The sequence below is a fragment of the Oncorhynchus keta genome, unplaced genomic scaffold, assembly GCF_023373465.1.
Source record: "Oncorhynchus keta strain PuntledgeMale-10-30-2019 unplaced genomic scaffold, Oket_V2 Un_contig_5109_pilon_pilon, whole genome shotgun sequence".
Taxonomy (NCBI): Eukaryota; Metazoa; Chordata; class Actinopteri; order Salmoniformes; family Salmonidae; genus Oncorhynchus; species Oncorhynchus keta.
In genome coordinates, this window is record NW_026288121.1 from 57,501 (window position 1) to 74,189 (window position 16,689).

General features: G+C 42.2%; 1 protein-coding gene and 1 long non-coding RNA gene across 6 annotated transcripts in view; one reads left to right on the top strand and one right to left on the bottom strand.

Moving 5' to 3' along the window:
- LOC127925104 (NLR family CARD domain-containing protein 3-like) overlaps positions 1-6,795 on the bottom strand; it is a 46,724-nt gene extending 39,929 nt beyond the window's left edge. Inside the window, exons 1-2 of one of the 5 annotated variants that reach the window (XM_052509906.1) lie at positions 6,613-6,795; positions 504-571 (exon numbers count right to left, since the gene is read on the bottom strand). The gene's annotated coding sequence lies outside the window, so the exon portion shown is untranslated. The other 4 variants (XM_052509904.1, XM_052509905.1, XM_052509907.1 and 1 more) reach the window with 4 other exon arrangements.
- Positions 1,503-2,407, top strand: LOC127925105 (uncharacterized). The gene is made up of 3 exons (XR_008119739.1): positions 1,503-1,671; positions 1,730-1,787; positions 1,960-2,407. It is a non-coding gene; the product is annotated as an uncharacterized LOC127925105 (long non-coding RNA).
- Positions 6,796-16,689: the final 9,894 nt, after the last annotated feature.

A 16,689-nucleotide genomic window follows, 5' to 3' on the forward strand; every position in this document is an offset into this window, starting at 1 on the left:
CCTACATATCATAGATGACCAGTCTAAACCTGTTCAGATCAGTTCACATAATGTTATAGTCCTTCCAGTAGCAGGACAGAGAATGTACTGTATATAACCTACATATCATAGATGACCAGTCTAAACCTGTTCAGATCAGTTCACATAATGTTATAGTCCTTCCAGTAGCAGGACAGAGAATGTACTGTATATAACCTACATATCATAGATGACCAGTCTAAACCTGTTCAGATCAGTTCACAGAGACCATCAGGTTTGTCAGCATGATAAGTGATCATAACTCCAACCTACTCTGACTATTTAATGTCTGACATCGACTAACCTTATAATAGTGTGTAGAAAGCCAAGACCAACGAGAGTTTGCCCATCTTTCCTACGTCTCAACACATTTATCTGACTTCTAATGTACTGAGAAATATGTGTCACAGTTTCAACAGCCATTTTATAACTGCGTAGGCTACAAACATACTTTTAATTTCATATGAGGAAATCACATAACTTACAGTCACTGGAGCAGACGCCTGTTTTCTTACAGATGAAGTAGCTTTCATAGACAACTCATTCAACCAGCCTAAACAACAGTAAATAAAAGATGTCAAATCGTCAAAAGTGAATCCTGATAGAGTCATATACATTAGAGAGAGGTATATATATCCTGATAGAGTCATATACATTAGAGAGAGGTATATATATCCTGATAGAGTCATACACATTAGAGAGAGGTATATATATCCTGATAGAGCCATATACATGAAAGACAGGTGTTTTGCTACAGATGTAGGATCTTAATTTGAGACAGTTTACTGAAGCAGAAAAATTATGTGGATTATAATTAACATTTTAAAGTGGAAAGTGGAAATGACAAACTTCAGAAGCCTTTTAAAACATCAAATACACTACAAGTTTTAGTTTTCCTGCAACAGGGTGATCAAATTCAGATCCTACATCTGTACAGAGATGATGTCTTTATCTGAAAAAGGAAGTTTGAGTTATTAGCAATGAAGTTGCAACTGTCAGCTGCTGTAAACCTAAGTGACTGGATGTTATAGACCCCAATCTGAACAGTTTCTTCCCCGTGGTTATAGCCTTTAGCTCTATGCTCAGTCTACCTAGTTCAATATATTGTTGTACGTAAACTTTGTGCAAACTCCACCGCCTGTATTCTGTCTCTTAATGTTTTCTTTCACTAGCAGCACCATGTCACCATGTTAAATAATGTGTACAGATGTAGGATCTTTCCAACTCTGAGGACATGTCATTGTGATGTCATTTATTACATTTCAACCTGTTGATAAAGACAACTAGAAGGCTGAACCCAGAAGACAACTCTAAATCATCACTTACTGATATTATCCTAAAATCCTTTCACTCATATTATTGTGTCTCTTTGTTCAACAAATGTCGGGCAGCCTGTGATGTTAATATAGTTGAAAACAGCAGGCAGGGAGGTCAACACCCTACAGGCAGCCTGTGATGTTGAAAACAGCAGGCAGGGAGGTCAACACCCTACGGGCAGCCTGTGATGTTAATATAGTTGAAAACAGCAGGCAGGGAGGTCAACACCCTACAGGCAGCCTGTGATGTTAATATAGTTGAAAACAGCAGACAGGGAGGTCAACACCCTACAGGCAGCCTGTGATGTTAATATAGTTGAAAACAGCAGGCAGGGAGGTCAACACCCTACGGGCAGCCTGTGATGTTAATATAGTTGAAAACAGCAGGCAGGGAGGTCAACACCCTACAGGCAGCCTGTGATGTTAATATAGTTGAAAACAGCAGACAGGGAGGTCAACACCCTACAGGCAGCCTGTGATGTTAATATAGTTGAAAACAGCAGGCAGGAGGTCAACACCCTACAGGCAGCCTGTGATGTTAATATAGTTGACAACAGCAGGCAGGGAGGTCAACACCCTACAGGCAGCCTGTGATGTTAATATAGTTGACAACAGCAGGCAGGAGGTCAACACCCTACAGGCAGCCTGTGATGTTAATATAGTTGAAAACAGCAGGCAGGGAGGTCAACACCCTACAGGCAGCCTGTGATGTTAATATAGTTGAAAACAGCAGACAGGGAGGTCAACACCCTACAGGCAGCCTGTGATGTTAATATAGTTGAAAACAGCAGGCAGGGAGGTCAACACCCTACAGGCAGCCTGTGATGTTAATATAGTTGAAAACAGCAGGCAGGGAGGTCAACACCCTACAGGCAGCCTGTGATGTTAATATAGTTGAAAACAGCAGGCAGGGAGGTCAACACCCTACAGGCAGCCTGTGATGTTAATATAGTTGAAAACAGCAGGCAGGGAGGTCAACACCCTACAGGCAGCCTGTGATGTTAATATAGTTGAAAACAGCAGACAGGGAGGTCAACACCCTACAGGCAGCCTGTGATGTTAATATAGTTGAAAACAGCGGGCAGGGAGGTCAACACCCTACAGGCAGCCTGTGATGTTAATATAGTTGAAAACAGCGGGCAGGGAGGTCAACACCCTACGTATTGCACCAATAGGGTTAACCCACATGGTGGGAATTGTTACCTGGCTGTAACGAAGATCGTCTGTTGAAAGAGGAGCGGACCAAAATGCTGCGTGGTGGTTACTCATGTTCTTTAATGAAAATAGAACGATACATGAAATAACTAAGTAACAAAACAACAAACGGACCGCGAAAACCAGCAGCCTATCTTGTGAAAACAGAGACAGAAACAATCACCCACAAACCCACAGTGAAACCCAGGTTACCTAAATATGGTTCCCGATCAGAGACAACGAGAATCACCTGACACTGATTGAGAACGCCTCAGTCAGCCATAGACTATGCTAGACAACCCTACTCAACCACAATCCCAATACCTACTAAACCCCAATACAAAAACACACCACAAAATGAACCCATGTCACACCCTGGCCTGACCAAATAAATAACGAAAACACAAAATACTAAGACCAAGGCGTGACACTGGCTCACACAAAAGCATGTCTCAGACACCAATGTAGCAAACAGCGGGGCAGGGAAGTGAACCCAGGTTGCATGTGTTAAAGGTGAACAACCTACGCATCGCACCATTGGCATCAATTGGGTAACTTGGTCGGAATTGTGACGGGGCTCATATAGTGAGGATCACTACACTATAGAGGAACTATGATACAATTACATTATCATATGAAATGTAGAGGAACTATGATACAATTACATTATCACATGAAATGTAGAGGATCACTACACTATAGAGGAACTATGATACAAGTACATTATCATATGAAATGTTAAATGTAGAACTATAATATATGAATATTGATATATTGAATTTGACTTGACCACGTCCAGTCAGCTCCATGTTGTATGATTAAACTGACACCAACCTGTCTCAGTAGAAGTAGACTGTTAGGAGTGTTTTACTGTCATTCACTATACTAACATTACACCAGACATTTAATGTATCTACTGTTAGGAGTGTTTTACTGTCATTCACTATACTAACATTACACCAGACATTTAATTTATCTACTGTTAGGAGTGTTTTACTGTCATTCACTATACTAACATTACACCATACATTTAAGTAAGTAATCCTTCTCACCCCCCTAAAAGATTTAGATGCACTATTGTAAAGTGGCTGTTCCACTGGATGTCATAAGGTGAATGCACCAATTTGTAAGTCGCTCTGGACAAGAGCGTCTGCTAAATGACTTAAATGTAAATGTAAATGTAAGGAGTGTTTTACTTCACTATACTAACATTACACCATACATTTAATTTATCTACTGTTAGGAGTGTTTTACTTCCATTCACTATACTAACATTACACCATACATTTAATGTCTCTACACACTTTACAATAATCCCTGGCAGGATTCTCACCTTGTAGCCTGAATTCACAACCAGAACATGTCAAGTCATTGAGATATTTTCTGTTCTGTTGTGTATATTCTGATGGATGAGGCCTGAGCTGGAATGTGAAGCTAACTGAAGCTGGCTAACTTTAGAAAACCAGTATATCTGGCTAGTATCATAGTTTACCCCTCAGGCTCCGTTCAGGTTTCAGCATCAGGCAGGTATCAACATGCCGAGTCGTAGGCTACAACCTGGGTTGTATTCATTAGTTTACTCCACAGCCAACAGTTTTAAAATGTTGCTGTCACGCCCTGACCACAGAGAGCCCTTGGTTCTCTATGGTGTTGTAGATCAAGGCATGACTAGGGGGGTGTTCTAGTTTTCCTATTTCCATGTTGGTGTGCTTGGTATGGTTCCCAATTAGAGGCAGCCGATTATCGTTGTCTCTAATTGGGGATCAGCTTCAGTTCTCCATTGTTGTTGTGTGTCTGTGTGTGTTGCACCACGTCGTCACGGTTTGTTGCTTGGTTATTGTTTTGTTAAGTAGTTTCACTTTAAATAAATATGTGGAACTCAACACATGCTGTTCCTTGGTCCGTCCATTACAACGACCGTGACAGTTGCATAAAACACAAACATTTCACTGTAAACGCTGTACAATGTGACCTAAACAGTTCACTGTAAACACTGTACAATGTGACCTAAACAGTTCACTGTAAACGCTGTACAATGTGACCTAAACAGTTCACTGTAAACGCTGTACAATGTGACCTAAACAGTTCACTGTAAACGCTGTACAATGTGACCTAAACAGTTCACTGTAAACACTGTACAACGTGACCTAAACAGTTCACTGTAAACACTGTACAATGTGACCTAAACAGTTCACTGTAAACGCTGTACAATGTGACCTAAACAGTTCACTGTAAACACTGTACAATGTGACCTAAACAGTTCACTGTAAACACTGTACAATGTGACCTAAACAGTTCACTGTAAACGCTGTACAATGTGACCTAAACAGTTCACTGTAAACACTGTACAACGTGACCTAAACAGTTCACTGTAAACGCTGTACAATGTGACCTAAACAGTTCACTGTAAACGCTGTACAATGTGACCTAAACAGTTCACTGTAAACGCTGTACAATGTGACCTAAACAGTTCACTGTAAACACTGTACAATGTGACCTAAACAGTTCACTGTAAACGCTGTACAATGTGACCTAAACAGTTCACTGTAAACACTGTACAATGTGACCTAAACAGTTCACTGTAAACGCTGTACAATGTGACCTAAACAGTTCACTGTAAACGCTGTACAATGTGACCTAAACAGTTCACTGTAAACACTGTACAATGTGACCTAAACAGTTCACTGTAAACACTGTACAATGTGACCTAAACAGTTCACTGTAAACGCTGTACAATGTGACCTAAACAGTTCACTGTAAACGCTGTACAACGTGACCTAAACAGTTCACTGTAAACGCTGTACAACGTGACCTAAACAGTTCACTGTAAACGCTGTACAATGTGACCTAAACAGTTCACTGTAAACGCTGTACAATGTGACCTAAACAGTTCACTGTAAACGCTGTACAATGTGACCTAAACAGTTCACTGTAAACGCTGTACAACGTGACCTAAACAGTTCACTGTAAACGCTGTACAATGTGACCTAAACAGTTCACTGTAAACACTGTACAACGTGACCTAAACAGTTCACTGTAAACGCTGTACAATGTGACCTAAACAGTTCACTGTAAACACTGTACAATGTGACCTAAACAGTTCACTGTAAACACTGTACAACGTGACCTAAACAGTTCACTGTAAACGCTGTACAACGTGACCTAAACAGTTCACTGTAAACACTGTACAATGTGACCTAAACAGTTCACTGTAGACACTGTACAATGTGACCTAAACAGTTCACTGTAGACGCTGTACAATGTGACCTAAACAGTTCACTGTAAACGCTGTACAATGTGACCTAAACAGTTCACTGTAAACGCTGTACAATGTGACCTAAACGGGTTCTGTTGCCAAGCGTTTTGCTACGGTGGGAACTAATGAACAGTAGGAGATCACCCTGGTCTATAGACCTATGATACAGTAGGAGATCACCCTGGTCTATAGACCTATGATACAGTAGGAGATCACCCTGGTCTATAGATCCAGTACACTCTTAGAATAAAGGGTTCCAAACAGGTCCTCCGTCTGTCCCCATAGGAGACGCTTTTGGGTTCCAGGTAGAACCCTTCTGGCTTCCATGTAGAACCCTCTGTGGAAAGGGTTCTTCATGGAACCCAAAAGGTACAAAAAGGGTTCTCCTATGGGGACAGCAAAATAACCCTTTTAGATTCTAGATAGTGTAGGAGTGATCACCTTGGGGCACACAGATGGGCACAGAACAAATTCACCCCACGCATCTCATTAATATCAAAAACATTTTAAGGAGAGTAGGACTATTATAACACTGTCCACCAGAAATATCATCAACTATATGAATACACATAACAATATCATCAACTATATGAATACACACAACAATATCATCAACTATATGAATACACATAACAATATCATCAACTATATGAATACACATAACAATATCATCAACTATATGAATATACATAACAATATCATCAACTATATGAATACACACAACAATATCATCAACTATATGAATACACATAACAATATCATCAACTATATGAAAACACATAACAATATCATCAACTACATTAATACACATAACGATCGTCGTCTTACCTTTTATCTCTCAATAGAAACAGTCTGAATGATCATCAGGTCGTCAAAAGTTACTTTCATTTGCTCTGCTCATTTACATATCAGGTTCTGCCTGTTCTCTCTCCCTCCCTCTCTCTTTACAGCTCTTACAATGTGTCTTGGCATACATTCTACAACTGTCTGGAACTCTATTCTTCTGTCTCTCTCCATCACTTTCTCTGTGTCGTCTGTTGCTGTCTCAGTGTCTTGTCTGGTGTCTCTCTCTGTCATATCCTATTCTGTTGCTGTCTCTGTGTCTTGTCTGGTGTCTCTCTCCATCAAATCCTATTCCTCTGTTGCTGTCTCTGTGTCTTGTCTGGTGTCTCTCTCCATCAAATCCTATTCCTCTGTTGCTGTCTCTGTGTCCTGTCCATCATTTCCTATTCTGTTGCTGTCTCCGTGTCTTGTCTGTCTCTAACCCAACACCATTAAATACAGTTGAGGGTTACTACAATACAACATGACAACACAACTACATAACACCATTAAATACAGTTGAGGGTTACTACAATACAACATGACAACACAACTACATAACACCATTAAATACAGTTGAGGGTTACTACAATACAACATGACAACACAACTACATAACACCATTAAATACAGTTGAGGGTTACTACAATACAACATGACAACACAACTACATAACACCATTAAATACAGTTGAGGGTTACTACAATACAACATGACAACACAACTACATAACACCATTAAATACAGTTGAGGGTTACTACAATACAACATGACAACACAACTACATAACACCATTAAATACAGTTGAGGGTTACTACAATACAACATGACAACACAACTACATAACACCATTAAATACAGTTGGAATGTAGTTAGAACTCAAACTGTTTCCATCAAACAGAAAAACAACAATAAATCTGGATCAACACATTTAGATTTCTAGATGCTGCACTTTGCTGTTTCATTACCCAGACAGCTGTTTAAGGTCAGACCAAGGCAGAGTGTAGTATCAGTACTTAGGGGTCATAGGTCATACCAAGGCAGAGTGTAGTATAGTCGCTCTGGATAAGAGCGTCTGCTAAATGACTTAAATGTAAATGTAAATGTAGTGTCAGTGCTTAGGGGTCATAGGTCAGATCAGTGGTCATGGCTGATATGCATGGACTAGGAAACAAACTTTAAAGCCATTTTTCTCAGATTCACTGTTTGTGTAGATGCTGTTTGTCTTTGTAGGACAGTAGTTCAGGTGACTGTTTGTGTAGATGCTGTTTGTCTTTGTAGGACAGTAGTTCAGGTGGCTGTTTGTCTTTGTAGGACAGTAGCTCAGGTGGCTGTTTGTCTCTGTAGGACAGTAGTTCACCCACGACTGCGTGGCCACGCACGCCTCCAACTCAATCATCAAGTTTGCGGACGACACAACAGTGGTAGGCTTGATTACCAACAACGACGAGACGGCCTACAGGGAGGAGGTGAGGGCCCTCGGAGTGTGGTGTCAGGAAAATAACCTCACACTCAACGTCAACAAAACTAAGGAGATGATTGTGGACTTCAGGAAACAGCAGAGGGAACACCCCCCTATCCACATCGATGGAACAGTAGTGGAGAGGGTAGTAAGTTTTAAGTTCCTCGGCGTACACAAACTACCTGCCCTCCAGGACACCTACACCACCCGTTGTTACAGGAAGGCCATAAAGATCATCAAGGCCATCAACCACCCGAGCCACTGCCTGTTCACCCCGCTATCATCCAGAAGGCGAGGTCAGTACAGGTGCATCAAAGCTGGGACCGAGAGACTGAAAAACAGCTTCTATCTCAAGGCCATCAGACTGTTAAACAGCCACCACTAACATTGAGTGGCTGCTGCCAACACACTGTCATTGACACTGACTCAACTCCAGCCACTTTAATAATGGGAATTGATGGGAAATTATGTAAAACACTAGCCACTTTAAACAATGCTACCTAATATAATGTTTACATGCACTACATTATTCATCTCATATGCATACGTATATACTGTACTCTATATCATCTACTGCAACCTTATGTAATACATGTATCACTAGCCACTTTAACTATGCCACTTTGTTTACATACTCATCTCATATGTATATACTGCACTCAATACCATCTACTGTATCTTGCGTATGCCGCTCTGTACCATCACTCATTCATATATCCTTATGTACATATTCTTTATCCCCTTACACTTGTGTCTATAAGGTAGTAGTTTTGGAATTGTTAGCTAGATTACTTGTTGGTTATTACTGCATTGTCGGAACTAGAAGCACAAGCATTTCGCTACACTCGCACTAACATCTGCTAACCATGTGTATGTGACAAATACAATTTGATTTGATTTGATTTGAAAAAGTAGTTCAGGTGGCTGTTTGTCTTTGTAGGACAGTAGTTCAGGTGGCTGTTTGTGTAGATGCTGTTTGTCTTTGTAGGACAGTAGTTCAGGTGGCTGTTTGTGTAGATGCTGTTTGTCTTTGTAGGACAGTAGTTCAGGTGGCTGTTTGTGTAGATGCTGTTTGTCTTTGTAGGACAGTAGTTCAGGTGGCTGTTTGTGTAGATGCTGTTTGCCTTTGTAGGACAGTAGATCAGGTGGCTGTTTGTCTCTGTAGGACAGTAGTTCAGGTGGCTGTTTGTCTTTGTAGGACAGTAGTTCAGGTGGCTGTTTGTGTAGATGCTGTTTGTCTTTGTAGGACAGTAGTTCAGGTGGCTGTTTGTCTCTGTAGGACAGTAGTTCAAGTGACTGTTTGTCTGTAGGACAGTAGTTCAGGTGGCTGTTTGTCTCTGTAGGACAGTAGTTCAGGTGGCTGTTTGTGTAGATGCTGTTTGTCTCTGTAGGACAGTAGTTCAGGTGGCTGTTTGTGTAGATGCTGTTTGTCTCTGTAGGACAGTAGTTCAGGTGGCTGTTTGTTTTTGTAGGACAGTAGCTCAGGTGGCTGTTTGTCTCTGTAGGACAGTAGTTCAGGTGGCTGTTTGTCTTTGTAGGACAGTAGTTCAGGTGGCTGTTTGTGTAGATGCTGTTTGTCTTTGTAGGACAGTAGTTCAGGTGGCTCTTTGTCTTTGTAGGACAGTAGTTCAGGTGGCTGTTTGTCTTTGTAGGACAGTAGTTCAGGTGGCTGATTGTCTCTGTAGGACAGTAGGTTAGGTGGCTGTTTGTCTCTGTAGGACAGTAGATCAGGTGGCTGTTTGTGTAGATGCTGTTTGTCTTTGTAGGACAGTAGTTCAGGTGGCTGCCCTTGCACTTAGTGTGCCTCTTGTCCCTCCTATCGTCATGGTTACACCTTCCTGAAAACAATGACTCCATACTTTGCTGAAACCTGTTCTGCCAGTTCATGTCCTTAAAGACTAGAATGTTCCAATGTGGTTAGCCAAAGAGATGACAAGATAGTCAAACAGACATGTCACATTTCTGGTTGGTCCATAACTAGTTTCCTGCTTGTAGCAGGCCGTGTTAACAGGAATCCTCTTCTCTAACTAGAAGTCATGTGATTTCATGAGGATGTTGTTCTGCAGTGAGAGTGTAATGCAAGTCAAGGGGTCTTGGGATGAATGTCAACTAGATTTATAAACAGCATTGTTAAATTAACTGTTGTAATAAAAAAACATCAATGCTGTCATTTTCTTTATGTTGGTTCGCTTTTAAAGTGTTTGATTGTCACAGACATCAGATTGGTTCTGTGAAATGTGTTGTTGTACAGGGTCGTAGTAGTATGATAGGTGTTGTTTTACAGGGTCATAGTAGTATGATAGGTGTTGTTGTACAGGGTCATAGTAGTATGATAGGTGTTGTTGTACAGGGTCATAGTAGTATGATAGGTGTTGTTTTACAGGGTCATAGTAGTATGATAGGTGTTGTTGTACAGGGTCGTAGTAGTATGATAGGTGTTGTTTTACAGGGTCCTAGTAGTATGATAGGTGTTGTTGTACAGGGTCGTAGTAGTATGATAGGTGTTGTTTTACAGGGTCGTAGTAGTATGATAGGTGTTGTTGTGCAGGGTCAGTCATAGTAGTATGATAGGTGTTGTTGTACAGAGTCATAGAAGTATGATAGGTGTTGTTTTACAGGGTCATAGAAGTATGATAGGTGTTGTTTTACAGGGTCCTAGTAGTATGATAGGTGTTGTTGTACAGGGTCATAGTAGTATGATAGGTGTTGTTTTACAGGGTCAGACATAGTAGTGTGATAGGTGTTGTTGTACAGGGTCAGTCATAGTAGTATGATAGGTGTTGTTTTACAGGGTCATAGTAGTATGATAAGTGTTGTTGTACAGGGTCAGTCATAGTAGTATGATAGGTGTTGTTGTACAGGGTCGTAGTAGTATGGTAGGTGTTGTTGTACAGGGTCGTAGTAGTATGGTAGGTGTTGTTGTACAGGGTCGTAGTAGTATGGTGACCATGGAGCAAATTAGATGTTAGTGTCTTGCTTAAGGGCATATCGACAGATTTTCACCTTGACGGGTCAGGTTTTCAAACCAGCGATACCAGTTACTGACCCACCACTCTAACCACTAGTCTCTCTGACCATACCAGTTACTGACCCACCACTCTAACCACTAGTCTATCTGACCATACCAGTTACTGACCCACCACTCTAACCACTAGTCTCTCTGACCATACCAGTTACTGACCCACCACTCTAACCACTAGTCTATCTGACCATACCAGTTACTGAGCCACCACTCTAACCACTAGTCTCTCTGACCATACCAGTTACTGACCCACCACTCTAACCACTAGTCTACCTGACCATACCAGTTACTGACCCAACACTCTAACCACTAGTCTATCTAACTATACCAGTTACTGACCCACCACTCTAACCACTAGTCTATCTAGTGGTGGGGTTGTTAGGAGTGTTTATGACCATACCAGTTACTGACCCACCACTCTAACCACTAGTCTATCTGACCATACCAGTTACTAGTGGTGGGGTTGTTAGGAGTGTTTATCAGACCATGTGGACACCTCCTAGTGGTCTGGTTGTTAGGAGTGTATTAATCAGACCATGTGGACACCTCCTAGTGGTCTGGTTGTTAGGAGTGTTTATCAGACCATGTGGACACCTCCTAGTGGTGGGGTTGTTAGGAGTGTTTATCAGACCATGTGGACACCTCCTAGTGGTCTGGTTGTAGGAGTGTTTATCAGACCATGTGGACACCTCCTAGTGGTCTGGTTGTTAGGAGTGTTTATCAGACCATGTGGACACCTCCTAGTGGTCTGGTTGTTAGGAGTGTTTATCAGACCATGTGGACACCTCCTAGTGGTGGGGTTGTTAGGAGTGTTTATCAGACCATGTGGACACCTCCTAGTGGTGGGTTGTTAGGAGTGTTTATCAGACCATGTGGACACCTCCTAGTGGTCTGGTTGTTAGGAGTGTTTATCAGACCATGTGGACACCTCCTAGTGGTGGGGTTGTTAGGAGTGTTTATCAGACCATGTGGACACCTCCTAGTGGTGGGGTTGTTAGGAGTGTTTATCAGACCATGTGGACACCTCCTAGTGGTCTGGTTGTTAGGAGTGTTTATCAGACCATGTGGACACCTCCTAGTGGTCTGGTTGTTAGGAGTGTTTATCAGACCATGTGGACACCTCCTAGTGGTGGTGTTGTTAGGAGTGTTTATCAGACCATGTGGACACCTCCTAGTGGTCTGGTTGTTAGGAGTGTTTATCAGACCATGTGGACACCTCCTAGTGGTGGGGTTGTTAGGAGTGTTTATCAGACCATGTGGACACCTCCTAGTGGTGGGGTTGTTAGGAGTGTTTATCAGACCATGTGGACACCTCCTAGTGGTGGGGTTGTTAGGAGTGTTTATCAGACCATGTGGACACCTCCTAGTGGTCTGGTTGTTAGGAGTGTTTATCAGACCATGTGGACACCTCCTAGTGGTGGGGTTGTTAGGAGTGTTTATCAGACCATGTGGACACCTCCTAGTGGTGGGTAGGAGTGTTGTTAGTGGTGGGGTTGTTAGGAGTGTTTATCAGACCATGTGGACCATGTGTTTACAGACCTCCTAGTGGTGGTTGTTAGGAGTGTTTATCAGACCAGACACCAGGAGTGTTTATCAGACCATGTGGACACCTCCTAGTGGTCTGGTTGTTAGGAGTGTTTATCAGACCATGTGGACACCTCCTAGTGGTGGGGTTGTTAGGAGTGTTTATCAGACCATGTGGACACCTCCTAGTGGTCTGGTTGTTAGGAGTGTTTATCAGACCATGTGGACACCTCCTAGTGGTGGGGTTGTTAGGAGTGTTTATCAGACCATGTGGACACCTCCTAGTGGTCTGGTTGTTAGGAGTGTTTATCAGACCATGTGGACACCTCCTAGTGGTGGGGTTGTTAGGAGTGTTTATCAGACCATGTGGACACCTCCTAGTGGTCTGGTTGTTAGGAGTGTTTATCAGACCATGTGGACACCTCCTAGTGGTGGGGTTGTTAGGAGTGTTTATCAGACCATGTGGACACCTCCTAGTGGTGGGGTTGTTAGGAGTGTTTATCAGACCATGTGGACACCTCCTAGTGGTCTGGTTGTTAGGAGTGTTTATCAGACCATGTGGACAGTGTTTATCAGACCATGTGGACACCTCCTAGTGGTGGGGTTGTTAGGAGTGTTTATCAGACCATGTGGACACCTCCTAGTGTGGTCTGGTTGTTAGGAGTGTTTATCAGACCATGTGGACACCTCCTAGTGGTGGGGTTGTTAGGAGTGTTTATCAGACCATGTGGACACCTCCTAGTGGTGGGGTTGTTAGGAGTGTTTATCAGACCATGTGGACACCTCCTAGTGGTGGGGTTGTTAGGAGTGTTTATCAGACCATGTGGACACCTCCTAGTGGTGGGGTTGTTAGGAGTGTTTATCAGACCATGTGGACACCTCCTAGTGGTCTGGTTGTTAGGAGTGTTTATCAGACCATGTGGACACCTCCTAGTGGTCTGGTTGTTAGGAGTGTTTATCAGACCATGTGGACACCTCCTAGTGGTGGGGTTGTTAGGAGTGTTTATCAGACCATGTGGACACCTCCTAGTGGTGGGTTGTTAGGAGTGTTTATCAGACCATGTGGACACCTCCTAGTGGTGGGGTTGTTAGGAGTGTTTATCAGACCATGTGGACACCTCCTAGTGGTCTGGTTGTTAGGAGTGTTTATCAGACCATGTGGACACCTCCTAGTGGTCTGGTGGACACCTCCTATTGGTGGGGTTGTTAGGAGTGTTTATCAGACCATGTGGACACCTCCTAGTGGTCTGGTTGTTAGGAGTGTTTATCAGACCATGTGGACACCTCCTAGTGGTCTGGTTGTTAGGAGTGTTTATCAGACCATGTGGACACCTCCTAGTGGTGGGGTTGTTAGGAGTGTTTATCAGACCATGTGGACACCTCCTAGTGGTCTGGTTGTTAGGAGTGTTTATCAGACCATGTGGACACCTCCTAGTGGTGGGGTTGTTAGGAGTGTTTATCAGACCATGTGGACACCTCCTAGTGGTGGGGTTGTTAGGAGTGTTTATCAGACCATGTGGACACCTCCTAGTGGTCTGGTTGTTAGGAGTGTTTATCAGACCATGTGGACACCTCCTAGTGGTCTGGTTGTTAGGAGTGTTTATCAGACCATGTGGACACCTCCTAGTGGTCTGGTTGTTAGGACTGTTTATCAGACCATGTGGACACCTCCTAGTGGTCTGGTTGTTAGGAGTGTTTATCAGACCATGTGGACACCTCCTAGTGGTGGGGTTGTTAGGAGTGTTTATCAGACCATGTGGACACCTCCTAGTGGTCTGGTTGTTAGGACTGTTTATCAGACCATGTGGACACCTCCTAGTGGTCTGGTTGTTAGGAGTGTTTATCAGACCATGTGGACACCTCCTAGTGGTCTGGTTGTTAGGAGTGTTTATCAGACCATGTGGACACCTCCTAGTGGTGGGGTTGTTAGGAGTGTTTATCAGACCATGTGGACACCTCCTAGTGGTCTGGTTGTTAGGACTGTTTATCAGACCATGTGGACACCTCCTAGTGGTCTGGTTGTTAGGAGTGTTTATCGGACCATGTGGACACCTCCTAGTGGTGGGGTTGTTAGGAGTGTTTATCAGACCATGTGGACACCTCCTAGTGGTGGGGTTGTTAGTAGTGTTTATCAGACCATGTGGACACCCCCTAGTGGTCTGGTTGTTAGGAGTGTTTATCAGACCATGTGGACACCTCCTAGTGGTGGGGTTGTTAGGAGTGTTTATCAGACCATGTGGACACCTCCTAGTGGTCTGGTTGTTAATAGAACTACCCCTCCCGGATCCGGGAGAATTATCATCAACTTACATTATTTAGCATAACGCAATGGACAAAAAATCTCACTAGAAAATATTCATATTCATGAAATCACAAGTGAAATATATTGAAACACAGCTTAGTCTTTTGTTAATCACCCTGTCATCTCATATTTTGATATGATGCTTTACAGCCAAAGCAAGACAAGCATTTGTGTAAGTTTATCGATAGCCTAGCATAGCATTATGCAAAGCTCATGTTGGTCACGAAAATCAGAAAAGCAATCAAATTAACAAGAAGGAATTTAAATGGTAATAACCAGACTTTTTTCCAACAGATATTATTGGCAAATGTATTCCAGTAAGTTGTGACATAAGGAATGGATACAATCTCCCTTTGAAATAAAGCAGGTATAGTTCTGTTGTTCTGAGGGAGCAAGGAGAGAAACAGTTTCCCTATTGGAGAGTCAACTGGATTAAGCGAAGGTAGGTCAACAAGGTGAGGTCTGGTTACACATCTAAATAACATGAGTTCCAGATGGAATAGCATCAGAGACTATGGAGAACTCTCTAGGAGGGCAAGTCAACAAGGTGAGGTCTGGTTACACCTCTAAATAACATGAGTTCCAGATGGAATAGCATCAGAGACTATGGAGAACTCTCTAGGAGGGCAGGTCAACAAGGTGAGGTCTGGTTACACCTCTAAATAACATGAGAGTTCCAGATGGAATAGCATCAGAGACTATGGAGAACTCTCTAGGAGGGCAGGTCAACAAGGTGAGGTCTGGCTACACCTCTAAATAACATGAGAGTTCCAGATGGAATAGCATCAGAGACTATGGAGAACTCTCTAGGAGGGCAGGTCAACAAGGTGAGGTCTGACTACACCTCTAAATAACATGAGTTCCAGATGGAATAGCATCAGAGACTATGGAGAACTCTCTAGGAGGGCAGGTCAACAAGGTGAGGTCTGGTTACACCTCTAAATAACATGAGTTACAGATGGAACAGCATTAGACTATGGAGAACTCTCTAGGAGGGCAGGTCAACAAGGTGAGGTCTGGTTAACACCTCTAAATATCTAGGTGTTACAGGGATATTGTAACGAGATAAAGATTCCTCATAATTGAGTAACAATCCTTCTGCATTAAAAAGTAGGATATGATTATGAAACCAGTTCTTCAAAAATAAAGACTTGTTTCTATGCAAAATATCCTTATGTTCCAAATGAAATACCTATGCGGGATTTTATTAAATATATTAACGAGCACGCTAAGAATACTGTTGTAGGAATCTTATCTGTGTTACAGTTACAAAGTAACAAAAATTGAAGTCACCAAAACGGGAGAAGATATAATGAGGGATGAAATTCCAAATTGAAGTTGGATTCTTTAAGAAATGTTTTTCCCAATTTATCTTTAAAGTATTATTAGTATTATTTATAGTAAAATCAACTAAATGTTCATAACGACAGATGTCCTTATATAATGTGTACGATTTTCCCAGATGAAGTTGAAAAGCATCTGGTCAACCTCTTTCCCTATTTTGTGGTCAAGATGTAGTGACTGGGCTGCAAACAGCTTCTGTATGACTGACGCCTTTAGTGATTTAGTCTAATGCTTTAATATATAACATTCTGCCCTCCGAATTCATATCTAAGGGGCTTTTTTCATTAGTGCAAATCTGTTCTGTGAGAATATCTAATAATAATAATAACTTTGTAAATCAGGATGCATTATGAAAGGACAATAAGAGACGGTGGTAATATGTTTCCTTTTAGAGACTATAATACATGACAATCAGGTCATTTTAGTTTC